Consider the following 17,327-nt stretch of genomic DNA (forward strand, 5'->3'; position numbering starts at 1 on the left):
TAGCAATATGGCTTGCAATCCTTTCGACTCTCTTCTTGCAGACACCAGACAGTGAACAAAACCCCATCTTGCAAAGCTCATTTTCACTTAAACCATCTCTAACCTAAAAATTAAAGAAAAATGTTAATAGGTAAATATTATATAAACTCACTTGAGTAAAGAGCACATTTGTTACAAAATTGTATTTAATTGCACCAAAACATTGAATGCATTGGTACTTACTTTGTATTTGTAACTGAAACATCGTGGAGTCTTAACACTACATTTTGCTCTGCATCTTGCTACAGGTAGCACATTTACCAGTCCACTAAGGAAAGAATCAATCTTGCTGCTTTTGATCTGACAGTTCATTGAAGGATTTTTAAAATTACATTTTCTCATCATCACTAAGACTACTCATTTCCTTTGTATCCAGTATACGGTTTGCCACAAGCACATTTCAATTTAGCTTTTCTTTTTCAAGCACTTGGATTCCTCTTCCTTTTCCTAGTCTTCTGGTTAGCACACTATCCTGAATTGCTTCAATCACTATCCATTTCTGATGGAACATATTCACTTCCAGAATCCTCTAAATCAGTCAAATCATCACTACTTCGCGCCATCTTTCTATCAACTGATGTAAACAGGCGCGTTCATCACATCACCAGACATGTGCTTCAATCATGCGGAAGTTACTAAAGTTGTGTTCAGTGCAAAATAGGTATATCTCCAGTATTTATGCCTTTCTTCCACCGAAGTGATATAAGAAATAAGAATCTACAGCTCATAGATGCCAGTATGCGAATATGAGATATCCCATTCTTCCACCGAAAGAAGCTCAATTTTTTTCCTTTATGCAGTACTAAAAAGTGTTTTACAAAAGAAAAAATGGAGTTATCCCCTTCTTGCACCAAGGTCTTCAATTGCAAAATAACAGCAATTTTTTTTAAGCAATGGACACAAGATATCTTAGTCGTAATTTAATAGTAACAGACATGAAAGTAGGAAGAATGATTGCTTGTATAAACAGGTGGGAACAGTGGCATGAAGGTTGATGGCGCGAAGATTGAGGCTAAATTAAGAGGGAGCTCAACGGGTGAAGCTCTCCGTACAGACTGGCATTGGTGATAGTCTTATGAGGCAATTGGAGCAAGATAGGTTACCAAGGAGGATAATGGACACACACATGGAGGGTAAAAGAAGTAGAGAGAGATGACTGTGGCAATGGTTAGTCAGTTTTTAATTATAACAGGTATCGTTCTAAATACATCCACAGAGCTGGTTCCAAATAGAGGATTGTAGAGGCTCATAGTTAATTCACGGAGGCTTGCAGACTGAATGCTGAAAGGCATAACTGTGTAATATGAAGATGTATGCCATATGTAAATAGTTCACATGCATTAGATTCTTGCTATCGTATACCTATCGTTGAGAGGTTTAATTTTGTAATTGCAGCTGTAATGCCATCTAGAGGAAATGGGTGGCAGCAGAAGAGAGAAAGGAGACGTCAACTAAGAACAAGAGTTGTTAATGTAACGTTATTGTTCATAAATTTTTGGAGCTTCAGACATTGTATACTATATCTCAAATAACCTGAGAGATAATGTAAATATCAAAAACATGTGGTAAATGTGGTGGTACCGTATATCTTTTGGTAAAGCGTTAAATAATACTTTACATGTGTTAAGTAATGTTATTTCCACGTGAAAGGTATGTACATCATCTAAATCTGTTTATCTTCACTTTCCACTTTTAAAAAGCTGTTTAGTTTCAATTTATAATTGATACTCTTGCATTAAAGTACCTTTCGAGAAGGGCGATATGTCAACAGCGGAACAACCATTGCAGTATTCAGTATCTGCTCATTTAGTTAACATACAACCCATGTGCTTTCTGTTTACTGCTATGTTCCAGGTGTTATTGGTGTGCTGGTGACTTTGCATATTATTATGATTTTTTTGTACTAAGATTTAGTAACATATCATTAAGTTGGTAGTCACTCTTTGTCTTGGTGCTTAGGATTTAGTTACTGTAACTGTTTTAATTTATCTTTACATAACCTTTGTTAAAGTTCTGTGTGGAGTGAAGATGGGTGAGCCTGGTCCTTCTCACGGAAAAAATAACAAGGGAAAAGCACTGAGAAGTGGAGAAAAACAGTGTGTTCTCAACGTTTTTAAGAAGTTTAGGTATGTGGTAGAACATCAGGAAATGTGAAAGACAAAGAGACACACTGATGGAATGATAGAGTAAAGATTAAAGTGAAGGAAAAGAAAATGGCATGGAAAGCATGGAAAACATCTAAGACTGAAGAAAGTAGAAGAAAATATGTGGAGGCAAAGAATTTGACCAAGAAAGTAGTGGAGGAACAAAAGCTGGGCCTTATTCATACAGAAATTGAGAGATGATATGCAGGGCAACAAGAAATTACTGTATGGTATTTTAAGAAGAAAAAAAAAGAGAGATCAAGTAAACACCAGATTTGTGAAAAATGAAGGTGGCCTAATATCAACAAAGCCAGAAGAAATAAGAAATAGATGGAGAGAGTATTTTCAGAAGTTGCTGGACATGAGAACTGATGAGTCATTCAGTGGTCATTGAAGTCATTCAAGGAAAGACAGTTGGTTGAGGAAAAAATGGATAAAGAAATTACAGTGAATGAAATTGAAATGGCAGTAAGAAATATGAAGAATGGAAAAATTGCTGGAATAGATTAAATTTCAGTGGAGATGATAAAAGCAGCTGGAGCTGTAGGCCTGCAGTGGACATACCGAGTTCTCAGAATTGTCTGGGAGAATGAGGAGGTCCCTGAGGATTGGCAAAAAAGGAATAATCATCCCAATTTTCAAGAAAGGCGATAAGAAAGTATTGAAGAGCTACAGGGGAATTGCTCTGATATCCCATGTTGCTAAGATAATGCAGAAGATACTGGAAAGTAGAATAAGGTTGAAAGTTGAAAATCAGATACTGGAAAATCAGTTTGATTTCAGAAGTGGAAGGTCAACAATAGACCCCATTATGAGACAACTAATGGAAAAGCAATGAGAGTATGGAAATGATATGGTGATGACATTCATTGACATTGAAAAGGCATATGACAGTGTCCTCAGGACTGAAGTTTGGGACAGTCTGGTGCAAAAAGGAATTGGACAGGGGTTAATAAGTGATCATGGCAATGTACAAAGAATGTTGTAGTAGCGTGCAAACACAAGTTAGCAGGACAAGTTGGTTCAAAATCACTCGTGGGCTGAGACAGGGAAGTGTTCTATCGCCAATCCTGTTTACAATAGTAATGGATGACATCATTAGAACAGCAAAAGCAACATATGAAGGAAGAGAAATCATCATGTTATTTGCAGATGATATTGTGATTTGGAGAAAAGAGGACGTGAATGTTCAAGAACAGTTGGATGTGGTGAGTGGGAAGATCGAAGAATGTGGATTGGAAAAAAAGTGTAGAAAAGAGTAAATCTCTTATTATGACTAGAGGGGAAAAGAAGGGAAAGGTCAGGTTAGACTTGCAGACAAGCCCCTGGAAGTAGTGGAGACGTTCAAATACCTGGGGAGTGAATTAACCACTTGGCATACTTTGACGGATCTCTCCGTCCTGGCTCTCGACTGCACTCTGGTACAAAGATGGATCTCTCCGTCTGCGCGTAGTGTTTATTTATGGACCCGCTCCAAGTCGGTTTCCTTTGTGAAAGGATTTTATATTAGTAAGGTAACCTCTTGGCAGATGGAAGCACTGTTTTATTCCATTGATGCATCCGATAAACACTTCTGTATAGTTATTTTGTGGAAAGAATAACCTGTATCTTAGCAACCTCATCGTAAGCAAAATTATGGCTGCCTCCAAGTTGAGTGACGAAGCGATTATAAGGGAATTTTTAGAAGAGAATGACATTGATATAGAAGTTAGCGACGAATTTAGTGAAGTGAAAGTAGTTCGTGTGACAGTGACGTGAGCGCTGGTAGGAGTAAACAAAGTGCAGTTTTGCTGTCAAATGTGTCGCTGAATTTTAGGCCTACATCTGATGTCACACCAACGGCTTCTAATCATCTTTTACATGATAGGCAATGGGACTGGGATTGCGTAAGTAATACTCCAGAGTATCATTCATTCATCGCAACTGGTGAAATAAATAGTGTTGTTCAAAGGCGCCTGGGACAATGCCCTAACGAACTGAAAGTTGTGAACGAATTTCTACCAGCAGACTTTTGGGAACTTCTAATCAAAGAGACAAATGCTTATGCAAGTAAATGTCTTGTATCAGCTGCCGAGGATATAAATAGGGTAATGTCATATGAAAAGGAACACTGGTTTCCTGTATCTATGGATGAAATGAAAGCCCATTTTGCTCTGTGTATCCTAACATCACTAAACAAGAAGCTCTCGCTCCAAGACAAGTGGTCTAAATGCAGGGTGATGGGGACTCCAATTTTTGGAGAAACCATGCCTTTCAAGATGTTCAAATCTATAAATTCCTCCACTTATCTAGTGATGTCCCTGAAAATGTTGGTGAAAAACTTAGAAAAAGAAGGCCTGTGCTTGATTTACTTTTGCTTGGAGAAAAAGTGCTTATAGATGAAAGTGATGAAGTTCAAGGGTAGGCTTTCATACATACAATATAACCCATCAAGGAGAGCCTGATTTGGCATCAGAAGACACAAGGTGTGTGCTCTGATAATGGGTAGTGTTAGAACTTCAGAATTTATACTGGGAAGGAAAATGGCAGACCCAATCTTGTTGTTGACTACTGCTGTGGAATGGGTGGTGTTGATTCTCATGACCAGAGACTCACATCATTCCCCTTGATGACGAAGTGTGTAAAAGGATACAAAAAAATATATACTTCTGCATGCTGGACATGACACTTCTGAATTCCAACATCATTCATCGCCTCCTCAACCCTGACAAGATGCGAGTAGGCTTTACCAGCTTCCGGATCAATTTAGCCAAATGGCTGTTGGCAAGTGTGACCTTGCCTGACTATCCACAACGAGGATGCCCAAGCACTGGGGATACACTACTGAGACTTCAGGGAAGGCACTGGGGACACTTTCCAACCAAAATCCCCCAACAACGAAGAAGGTTATCCCATCATGGAGATGCAAATTCTGTGTGACACAGGGTCTGAGGAAGGAATCTTCAATTGAATGCCACTGGTGCAAGGTGGCACTGCACGTAGATGACTGTTTTATGAATCCTCTAGATTCAAAACCCCCTAAAGACCTTTTTTTTTTTTAATTGAGATAAGCATTGCAGTGGATTTCCATGGATGAGTTTGATCGGCTGGTGAACCTCTGAGTTTCAAAACTCGTTAAGTTACATAGAACGAGCTACTTGAAAATCACTGTTAAATTCAAAATCCTCTATATCCACCACCGGTTACTTTCAAAAGCCTCTATGTATATCAACCAATGAGAAATTCCAGATATACTGAGGAATAAGAATGACGTCACTTGTTTAGCAGTGCAGCCAACACTTGTGATCTTATCTTAACCACAGATTTTCATATACTAATGGACCCGAATGAAGACAAAACAATATGATTGTCAGAGGATAATTTGAATCTATTCATGGGAATTTTGATTCAAGTAAAAGGCTTAATCACTAGAGAAAGTACAAATTGTCTGTTCTTTCTACTTCAGACAGGAGAATTCTAAAGCAGTATGTTGGCAATATGCGTTACTCTGATGGTAGGTGGTTTCCTAGTGCATTAAGAAGGAAGCTATTTGTTGTCCATTTCCTTGGCATCATTTATTGAAAAATGAGGGACAAAACTTTTCTTGTTGCTAAAGCAACTCCAGGAAGAGGGCGAAAAAGACTGCAGTAGGTGGATACTAGGAAATCATCTAGGGAAAAGCGAGAAACGTGAGTATTGTTTAGTGATTAAAGTATTAATAAAGTGCTTACAGTTACATTGTTGACTGTGATTTAGAAGTTTGTATTCATGATTACTAGGCCAAGAATGCAAAACAGTTGTATAAAATGTGATTCAATGATCTTATATTGTTTAACATCATTTTCGTGATAAGAGCTGAAGTGAGTTAGTTTCAAAATGCTCCATATCCAGTAGTATTCATGATTATGAGTTTCAAAATCCCCTATGTTAGTATTTGAGATTCAAAACCCTCTACGACCGAGCTCGATAGCTGCAGTCGCTTAATTGCGGCCAGTATCCAGTATTCGGAAGATAGTAGGTTCGAACCCCACTGTCGGCAGCCCTGAAAATGGTTTTCCGTGGTTTCCCATTTTCACACCAGGCAAATGCTGGAGCTGTACCTTAATTAAGGCCACGGCCGATTTCTTCCCACTCCTAGCCCTATCCTGTCCCATCGTTGCCATAAGACCTATCTGTGTGTTTAGATGACACAAATTGTTCAATACTATTTCAATAATAACCTGTCAAAGAAAAAGTCACTTCCTGAACAATTTATGGAAGTGGATATAGAGGATTTTGAATCTAGAGGATTCTTATGATCTACCATACACATAAAGACTTTTCAAAGTACAGCAAGCAATAGTTTGGATATTTCCTCTCGTTAGGTTTCTCTAAAACATGATTTTTCAGTGTCAGTGATAATATTGTGTAAAGTAATGAAAATAAACAGTACACCAAGGCATAAATAAGTTCAATTAAATGGTATGTGAATGGGATAATGGAGAATGATTGACTGGATGCTGAGATTAGTAAGAGAATTTCAAGCTGGAAGATGTTTTTATCATAGTGTAAGAAACATGTTATGGGACAAAGATGCGCCAGTGGAAGCAAAGGAAACTAGGTACAAGATGTATTACGTACCCATAACAACTATGGAGCAGAAACTTGGACATTGACAAAGAAGTATGAGAGTCTTAAGGCGGGTACTCACTAGGAGGCTGCAACATGCAACGCAACGGTTGCTGCAATCTTGTATAATGTGTACGTTCATCAAACCTCAATGCGAACACCAGTAGTTCCGCAGCGTTCGTTGTGACACATGCCACAATGTCGTCCAGTATACTCGTCATAAGTGCTGTGTATATTCTGCTACATTACCTAATCGAGGACTATAAACATCCCCGTCGTTGGTGGCAAGGTGACTTTTACAAAGTCAAAGCTAATTCCAGTTTGCTTCTGGATTTGAAATCGCAAGAAATAAGTGGATATTTTACGAATTTCACTCGTATATCACCGACTGATTTCGAGTATTTATTAAATTTGGTTGAACTGAAAATAAAAACAGTGGACACGAAGTTTAGAAAAGCTATATCTGTTCAATATACATTGGCATTTACTTCAAGATTTTTAGCCACTGGTGACAGCTTCACCAGCTTGCAGTATCTCTTCAGAATATCCAAGCAAGTCATAAGTAATCTTTTTATTTGCTTTACGTCACACCGACACAGATAGATCTTATGGCGACGATGGGATAGGAAAAGGCTAGGACTGGGAAGGAAGCTACTTTGCTAGTGGCTTACATCGCACTGACACAGATAGGTCTTATGGCGACGATAGGATGGGAAAGGCCTAGGAGTTGGAAGGAAGCGGCTGTGGCCTTAATTAAGGTACAGCCCCAGCATTTGCCTGGTGTGAAAATGGGGAAACCACGGGAAACCATCTTCAGGTCTGCCGACAGTGGAATTCGAACTCGCTATCTCCTGGGTGCAAGCTCACAGTCGCGCGCCTCTAACCGCACGGCCAACTCGCCCAGTGGGAAGGAAGCAGCCGTGGCCTTAATTGAGGCACAGCCCTGGCATTTGCCTAATGTGAAAATGGGAAACCACGGAAAACCATCTTCAGAGCTGCCAACAGTAGGGTTCGAACCCACTATCTCCTGGATGCAAGTACACAGCTGCGTGCCCCTAACCACACGGCCAACTCGCCCGGTAGTCGTAAGTAAATTTGTACCACAAGTGTGTCAAGCAATCATCAGCGAATTAAAAGATCACATGGAGGTAAGGTTCATTTAATTTAATTTCATTGAACATTTTTTTGTATGCGATGTCATTGAAATCATTTGGCACTTCACTGAAGGGTCCCATAATAATGTAGAATTGCGATATATATTCTAGTAACTTTAGACAGGATTCCTCAGTCCACTCCATGACCTCTGCGCGTCCTGACTACGAAATGTGCCTGGAACGCGTCAACGAACACACTGCGCACCGCTTTGTGTTCGCCGGAATACTGACGACCAGATGGATCACAGTGTGCCTCACTGCGAACGGTTGCAGCAACGAAGCTCAAAGCATACTCATTAGAAAAATATGGTTTCAGCAACCGTTGCGTTGCATGTTGCAGCCTCCTAGTGAGTACCTGCCTTAATACAGACAGCTGAAATGAAGTTCTTGAGGAGTATGATACAGAATAGTAGAAGAGACAAATTAAGGAATGAGAAAATCCAGGAAGAAATTGGAGTGGAAAAAATGAATGATAGAATATAGAAGAGCCGACTAAGATGGTTTGGGCACATAGAGCGAATGAGTGATGAAAGAATGCCATGAAAGGTTATGGAAATGCAAATGCAAGGAAGGAGAGGCCGTGAACGACCACGATTGAGATGGAAGGACACAATCCAACGCAGTATTGTAGAAGGAAACCTGGACTGGGACACAGTGTTGGAAGAGGAGTGGTGGAAAGACTGAAGAAAGTGGAGGGGAACCATATTTCCCTTACCCGGCTACAGCTGAATAAAGGGAAATGATGATGAGTGGCACAAATCCTGGTAGTACTCTCGAAAATGTGACGAGGTTAGTAGCTGCCACTACTGGCATTTCTAGAACAAGTATTTATCGTGCTTGAAAGGAACTTAAAACTTTAGGAACAGTCATTTCACCGAAAAAAAAGTTGGAATTAAAGTGGACAAGTATGATTGTTTCACAAAGGACACAATTCGGCGAAAAGTTCACAAGCTTTTCTTTAGAAGTGAAATATCAACAAGATTTGAGTCTGTGAAGAGTGATGAAACCTTGCCTTCGTTTTCGTGAGCAACGCTTCATAGGCTTTTAAAAGCTTTAAATTTCAAGTGTATGTCGCATAGTGGGATATAGACCAGATAGTAGACAATTCCATTGAATGGATAGTGATAAATGTGAACGACTCCGACAGTGATGACAATATAGAGGGGATGGAGTAACCTATCTTTCTTCAACAGGCGACATTGGTAAGTACATTAACCGTTGGAATTGTATTGAATATCATCTTGATTCATTCTGGTGATTGTATAAATATTGTATTCTTCTTATAACATGTTAGTTACAGATTATTTGAACTAGCTGTCAATCTCATCTTCAGGGCTGCCAACAGTGAGATTCAAACCAACTATCTCCCAGATGCAAGCTCACAGCCGCGCGCCCCTAACCACACGGCCAACTCGCCTGGTGTATACAATCTTATATGATATCTTGCCTTATAATATATACTGGAAGTGTCATCCTTCCTTGCTTTAAGAGGAAGAACAACGAGGTGATCATCCTCTCTGAACAAATTAAGTGGAAAAGAAATGTAAAATAAAACAAAATTATTTATTCAAAGAGGGAATTTTAAAACAAAGTACAAAATAAAACAAAAATTATTGAATTAAGCCGAATAATAATTAAAGGAGTAACAGAACACTTGCAATTAACGTACCCTTGATTAATCCACTGTCACGCATAAAGCGGATGACGAGATCGGCAGTAGTCGTATCATCATCTAATGTGTATTCGAGTGTTTACTGCAGGCCGAGGCTCCGTCTTAGGCCAGAGAGATCGGCGCAGTCTGTGAGGATATGGGCCACGGTGAACTCGGCACCACAAGAACACCCTGATAGGTCTTCCCTCTTTAGGAGATAAAAATGCGTAGATCATCCATGACCTATCCTCAGCCTACATAATACTATGGCCACTCTCCGTGAAGGCCGGAAAGAGGACCGCCACAAGGTTGTTGTCTTCTTAATTGCTCTCAGCTTGTTGGGAGTTCGAATATCTAGCCACTCTGGTTCCCAAGACACCAAGATGGTTCGACGTAGCTGGGAACAAATATCTTTAGTAGGTACATTCATAGGTGGTGAAAGTAAAAGTACCGCTTCCTTTGCAGCTTCATCCGCAAGTTCATTTCTCGCAATCCCAACATGGCTTGAAAGTCAAGCTAATGTGATTCTGGTGCCAGCATTACTTAACCCGGCTAGAAAGTCATGAATCTGTTGCACCAGTGGGTGTTGCGAGAAAAAGGTTTCAATAGACTGTAGAGAACTTGACGAGTTGATACACATGAGAAAATGGTTTCTTTCGTCACCCAGTGCAAACTGCAGAGCTGAGATGGTGTAAAGCTCTACTGTATACACGCTATATACACTAGGAAGCAAGATTTTCATGCTTATATCATCGGTGATGAAAGAGCAACCAACATTTTCTCCAATCTTAGAACCATCCGTGAAGATATGACTCGTGGCCGTATACTGGTGAATGGAAGTCCTGTAAATAACTCCGATAAACGAAGGAATCCGTGTTCACCTCGGGTCCACAGAGTAGATCTAGCCATACATCCGGTCGCGGAACTAACCACGGAGGTACCTCGCTAAAAGTCTGCTCAAGACAACCACCAATATCTGAATTTAACTCGTGCCACAAGCTATGAGGCAAAAGAATGTATTAAACATAAAAGATGAAAAATTATATTTTTAGCACAGCATAATTTGTAGTTTTTCAAGACACTGAATTTTAACAGAGAAATTTTGCATTCTCTGTTTTAGCCCCCTTAATGTTGATACACTGCTATATATTAAAATAATATAAAGCCTAGTACACAGCCTGGTTATCCCTAAACTTGAATACTAAGTTTTGATCAATTTTGTTGTGCCATTCTACTGTGAGGGCTTAACTAACAGACAGACAAAAATGAAACAACCTGTTTTCGACTATACCTAATTCAAGATAAAAATGAAATATGAGGCAAAAATTTGAGGTGTAGAGACAAGCTTATAATTTTAGTTATATTGTGGCCCATTGTAGTCTCTTGTTAGTGTTTTCTTTACCTTCCCAGTCTTCGTGTGATTGGATCCTAAGTGAGAATTTGTTTAGGTATGTAGGCCTAGTTTCACTGAAATGTTTTGGGCAAGAAATAGGTTTCTGTTCATCCGTTACTACATTCACTGTAGTCCGTTGTAATCTTCTGAGTACCGGTATGCAACTAGATGAAGTGTGGCTTTCTGTTCACTGGATGCTCATCTTGACCAATAAAATCTATTCCAAAGATTTATTAATTGCTACTTTATAGCTGTGAAATTGCTTAAGATATCCTGGCAAAGAAACATTCAAGGCAGGATGGTGTACAAAATCCCCAGAAGCAGAAAAGAGAGATGTGTACGCCAGGCTGACCTGATATAGCATGCTCAAGAAAAAGAAGAAGGAGGTATCTATATAGAAAAACAGCTGAAGATATCAAAGTTCTGTGAGTTTTCATGCCTTAACAGGAATTATGGTGCAAGTCAGTCATTCTCAAAAGAGGATTGAAATGAATACTGTATTTACTGGTAGGCCGTTCTGATTTACTATTCTGAAAGTGTGGTTATTCATTTTGGTTATACTTATCAGTATTTCCATGTTGATCAGTGTTCTGTTATCAGAATAAAGAAGTCAGTTTATGGATTTTGTTTCCTCAAAAAATTAATAGAGAAAACTAGGAAAATTACATTCCTTGAACTTTATATTAGTTGTGAATAAACAGAATGACAAAAAATTTATTCTTCCATGTTGCCTGTCGTTTAATCTTCCATCTCTTACACTATTTTCCATTTATTTAAACCTTCCTCATTTGAGGCTTGCCATATGACAAAGTATATTACTGTATATAAACAATTATCTACTTTAAGAAAATTAATAACATTCATAATATTATTTGATCAGATTCTTTATTCATCTTCTCCACTACAGTTTTAGGCCTTTTCCAGACAGTTCCATCAGTATCATTGCATTTCATCTCCGGTTGGTTAATATGGTAGAATGGGACTGATGAGTTCGGTTGTGTGCAGATCCTATACAGGAATTTTCCCATTTGGTTTTCAATCTGAAAGAGAAGAGACTCCTTTAGCTAATCCTTGACAATCTAAAACTCTATGAATGTCTTCTTTTTTTTTTTCTTGGAAATATATTGGTGTATTGCTATCTTTAGCCCCCTTAATGTTGATATACTGCTATATATTAAAATAATATAAAGCCTAGTACACAGCCTGGTTATCCCTAAACTTGAATACTAAGTTTTGATCAATTTTGTTGTGCCATTCTACTGTGAGGGCTTAACTAACAGACAGACAAAAACGAAACAACCCTGTCATTATTGCTTGTTTCTGTGGTGGTTGATTGTGAGTTGTATTGTTTTTAGATAAAGATGTGTATTAAGGCAAACACAAACACTGAGTCGCCAAGCTACAGGAATTTAACCGTAAGTAGTTAAAATCCCCAACTCCTGACTCCTCATTTCTTACTCTGTCTTTTCTTGCCTTTCCTGTCATACTTCCTAAAAAATTTCATTTTACTGGCCTGGATTTTCTTTCTGCTGTCCTTTTTTTGTCAGTGTCCAGATCTACACTGCATATATCAGTACTAGTTGTTAGCCACAGCTTTGCTCACACAAATTTCAGGTTTCCTTGATCTTCTGTGCAAGCCAACTTCAGAAAAAGTGTTGAGAGCAACAGAATTCCCTCTTCTTAGTTTTTATGACGTGGAAAAGGCATTTGACTCTCCATGACCTGCTATGTAGGTGGTACTGAAACACTTTGGCTGTCCTCAGCATTTTGTTGATCTGGTTCAGGCCTTCTATGATGGCATGACTGGACAGGTTTGCCATCAGAATAGTATTTCAGATGAATTTCTTATTACTCATGGACTGAAACAGGGGTGTGTGCTTGCTCCAACACTTTTTGCATTATATTTGGCTGTCATGCTACTGTACATAAATCTCCTATGAACAACTCAGGTGTGGAGTTTAGGTATTGTTTCAATGGCGGGCTTTTCAACATAGCAAACTTTGCTCCCAGAGGCTCGCTCAGGTTACAAAGGTAACCAAATTCTATATGAAAATGATGCTGCATCACCTACACTCACACCAGAGGAATTGCAACAGACAGTTAACTGCTACAAGAGTTCATGTGATCGTTTTGGTCTTGCCATTAATGTTCAAAAGACCAGGGTCCTGGCACAACCCTTCCACATTTCAACATCTCCATCTCAGATACTTCACTGGAGCAGGTAGACCACTTTTCGTACTTGGGTAGTATCCTATCTGTGCACTGTGAGCAAGATGTAGAGAAGAGAATTGGTGCTGTGCATGTAGCATTTGGACGACTATCACTCCGGGTGTTTATGAATAAAGACCTGGCTATGAAGATGAAACTCGTGGTGTACCATACTGTTGTATCACAACATTGCTCTATGGTTGTGAAACTTGGACCCTTTACCAACGTGACTTGAAAAAGCTTGACCGTTTCCACCAACAAAAACTTTGATCCATCCTTAGGATCAAAAGGGAAGACCATGTCATCAACATTGCTGTTCTTGAGAAAGCTGATGCCAAGAGCATAGAATCGTCCATCATTGTTCATCAGCTTAGATGGATTGGCTATGTCCATCGGATGAGTGATACCAGATTTCCACACCAAATCCTGTATGGCGAACTTTATTCCGGCACCAGACCTCGTTGAGCCCCCATGAGGCACTACAGGGACCAGCACACTATGATGATGACAGGTCTTAATCCACAAACCTGGGACATGCTTGCTCAAGACCATACAGTTTGGCGCTGGACCATCCCTGCTGCTGGCAATCTGTTTGAAGGGGAACAATGCAGATGTAAAGAGGCCAGGAGGGGAGCACAAAAACTCTGTGCAGCACCACCATGCCCTCCTCCAACAATTCTCTGCAATCTGTGTGGGTGCTAACTCCATGCTAGAATTGGTCTGTCTGGAAAGTTCATCCACAGACAGAAGTGATTTTATTAGAAGTTAATTACTTGGAAATGAGTTACTGCTGCTGACGATACTAGAATGATAATGTCAAATAATGTATTCGATTTTTCTGAATTTTCATTTATATTGAAATCGGGGTTGAAATACTGTTCCAAATGTATGAATACATTCTCTGTAATATTCAAGAGAGCCCCTATTGAACAAGACTTGAGAATCATTTAGGTAATAAACCAAGGGGTTCTTTTGCACATTGCTTCACAAGCCTCGTTAAGTTTTTTCTTTACTTTCAGATGCTATCTTCAATAACCCGTATTGGCACAATTTATGAATTCATATACAGCTATGAGGTTCTACAAATGTAAACTAACAACACCTCATTCAAACTTCCGGAAAACAATAGACGTTCACAAATTAAACACAGGCAAATAAACTCTACTGAAGTTCTCTCAAGAAAAAAAAAAAAAAAGGAACAAAAACTGACAATTTACCCAATTTTTGGATTTCAGCTGACAGTATTCATGCGACAGTTCATGATTATGTGAATACTGAAATTCTCATAGACGCACTTTACACAGGCTCGACTAATGAAATGGGATGAATTTGACATTCATCAATGTACTATTTTATCCAATGTGATTGTTATTAGAAGTAATTTTAAGAATTTATACCTGTAGTGATGTCACCGAAGCAAATTTTACATTTTTTTAAAAGAAAATTAACACCAAACATCACAACACAACTCATGAGCACATCAACCCATTCTTAACGTATAAGTTTTGTCATTGTTTTATGAATACATGCAGAGTCTAATGTTGTCAATTTTAGTTACAAGTGGCTAAGGATGATCATTATATGATTGAAACTAGTCCCACAATGTGATATATAAGTAGCAACATATAAATAAATAAATATGTATTGATCAGGTGGAATCCTTAAGTCTATCTATTGTAATAGCATACTTCCTTTTCATAGCCCAGTTTCATTCCAAACCACTCTCTCCTTCCTATATTTATCCGGACAGTGCTTGCTCATAATTTATCATTTGTTTTCATACCTTTGCTCTGGGTACACTATTGTAAGCCTTTCCTAAATCAAGGAACGTCATCACCATATCTCTCCTGTATTCCCAATGTTTTCCCATTAACTGCCTCATACTGAAGATGGTGTGTAGTGTTGATCTTCCATTTCAAAAACCCTATTGTTCTCTTGCAAGTGTCCTTCCACCTTTCTTCTCATTCTCTTTTCTAGGCCAGGATGAGTGGCTCAGACAATTAAGGCACTGGCTTTCTGAGCCCAAGTTGGCAGGTTCGAATCTGGCTCAGTCAGGTGGTATTTGAAGGTGCTCAAATACATCAGCCTCATGTCGGTAGATTTACTGGCACATAAAAGAACCCCTGCGCAACAAAATTCCAGTACCTTGGTGTCTCCGAAAACCATAAAAGTAGTTAGTGGAATGTAAAAACAATAACATTATCCCTTTTCCAGTACCCTTTCAAATATTTTTGCTACCTGAGATTTTGCCAGATATTAAGGAGAAATGAATGAGAATTTTTAAATTTATCATACGTCACTTTACAATTAAGAAATTCAATACCTGATTTATGTATTCTGATATTTTCTTAGCAGTCAATAGATTTGATGTTCTCAACACTGGAGTTACCGGTATCTCTGCTAACCAAACTACATGAAGGTGTGTTCTCCCATCCATTACAAGGGTCTCCATTGCTCTTATCCTCCGCCTCCATGTCCTGATGTCCCGTGATGAAATCTGCAAACACTAATTCCATTTGACTACTGTAATAACCCTTTGAAAATGAACAGTTTTCTAGTTTGTATGTAAATATTCATGACCATATTTAGAAGGTACAGACCGAGTGAGTGGCTGCACGTTTTGGGTCATGTACCAGTCAGCTTGCATTAAGGAGAGAGTGGGGTTCGAACCCACTGTCGACAGCCCTGAGGATGGTTTTCTATAGTTTCCCATTCTCACACCAGGCTATACCTTAATCAAGGCCACTGTCTTTTCCTTGCCCTTTCCTGTCCCATTGTCACCATAAGACCTAGTTGTGTCGATAAAGCAAATTGTGTGATTCAAGAAAACAGAAAATTCTATTCTCACTACTCAATCTGTACACTTTTTAAATACATTCATGAATATATACATACAAACTTTAAAATTGAAATTCACAGTTGAGACTTGGTTCCTTTTAACTGGTTATATGAGCCCTATGATAAACAATGTGTTAAAGTGGATCTCCACAGTGACAGAACTCGTCACGTGATGGTCGGGGTTGCCTTATGTTAGCAGTGTTTGCTCTGTGTTCAGACACAAGCTATCTTTTTGCAATGAATGTATGTGCCCTCGGGCTTTGAAGTGCGACAGATAATGCGATACTTTTAAAGTGAAGAGTAGGAAGTGGTAAGTAGTATGCAAGAAATAACCCTGTGTGAAAGTGTGAAGTGATTGTGATTAATATTATAGTCCTGGGGATGCTCACTGCAGAGTGGATTGGGTTTTCCAGTACATGAAAAGATTTCATGGCTGTTTCCCTAAGTCAGCTGTACTGTTTTGTGATACTGTGCAAGATTTAATTGATAATTTTTATGTCAGCAAGGCCGTATTCGATGCTCCAAAAGAAAAGTTTGTGGATATTTCCGAAAGGTCCTTAAAAGTCTATCTTTCTGTGCAAAAATTGGTGCAGTATGCTGTTGTGTCTGCTTCCCAGCACATAGAGCAGCAAGAAAGAAGTTCAATCTTGACTTTGGCAGGTGCAGAAAAGAGAGATTTTTATTGTGAGTACTTTCAAAAGTTTGTTAATAATCACAGAAAGGAAGTGTTAGACAGTTGAGGGTTGGTTCCATTTAACTGGTTACATAAACAATCAAAATACCTGACAAGTTCCTGCATGTTGTGCTATGCTTGGAACTATGTGGTAAACATTTTCAGTACATGCTGTAAAGCCAGTAGGTGTTGAATACTGTAGTTCTGTTTACAATTCACTCCCTGCTTAATTCATTTGCTGACTTATTCAGTCGTTTTATCATTGGAACTGGCATTGTTAAAAGTCCATCTTTTTGTTACATTATTAAATAACCATTGTTCTTTTAATCTCTCAAGCTGACTCAGTTACACTGTAGCTGCAGTGCTTGTTCTGGATATATATTTCTAATGCCTTATATAAAGCCCTGCTCACATCATCTTGCCATTTAGTAATAATGGAGCAATGGAGTGGTATGCAGCAAGACTTTGTGGTCAAAGCTTATTACACAAATAGCAGTACGGAAACAGCTAGTAGAGAATTTCAGTGTCATTTCAATATTGAATGGCATGGTAGTGTTCCATCAGTACACATAATTAATAGATGCCCAATTTTCCGTAGTGGATTGACATCTGCTTCCAACAGGACTAAACAACGGCACAT

At 38.9% G+C, this 17,327-nt stretch overlaps 1 protein-coding gene across 1 annotated transcript in view; it reads right to left on the reverse strand.

The window, feature by feature from the left end:
* Positions 1-11,534: 11,534 nt before the first annotated feature.
* The window catches only part of LOC136856943 (uncharacterized), a 245,934-nt gene continuing 240,141 nt past the window's right edge, over positions 11,535-17,327 (reverse strand). Inside the window, exons 10-11 of the mRNA XM_068231054.1 lie at positions 15,500-15,682; positions 11,535-12,008 (exon numbers count right to left, since the gene is read on the reverse strand). The gene's annotated coding sequence lies outside the window, so the exon portion shown is untranslated. The remainder of the gene's footprint in view (positions 12,009-15,499; positions 15,683-17,327) is intronic.

The sequence above is a fragment of the Anabrus simplex genome, chromosome 1, assembly GCF_040414725.1.
Source record: "Anabrus simplex isolate iqAnaSimp1 chromosome 1, ASM4041472v1, whole genome shotgun sequence".
Lineage (NCBI taxonomy): Eukaryota > Metazoa > Arthropoda > Insecta > Orthoptera > Tettigoniidae > Anabrus > Anabrus simplex.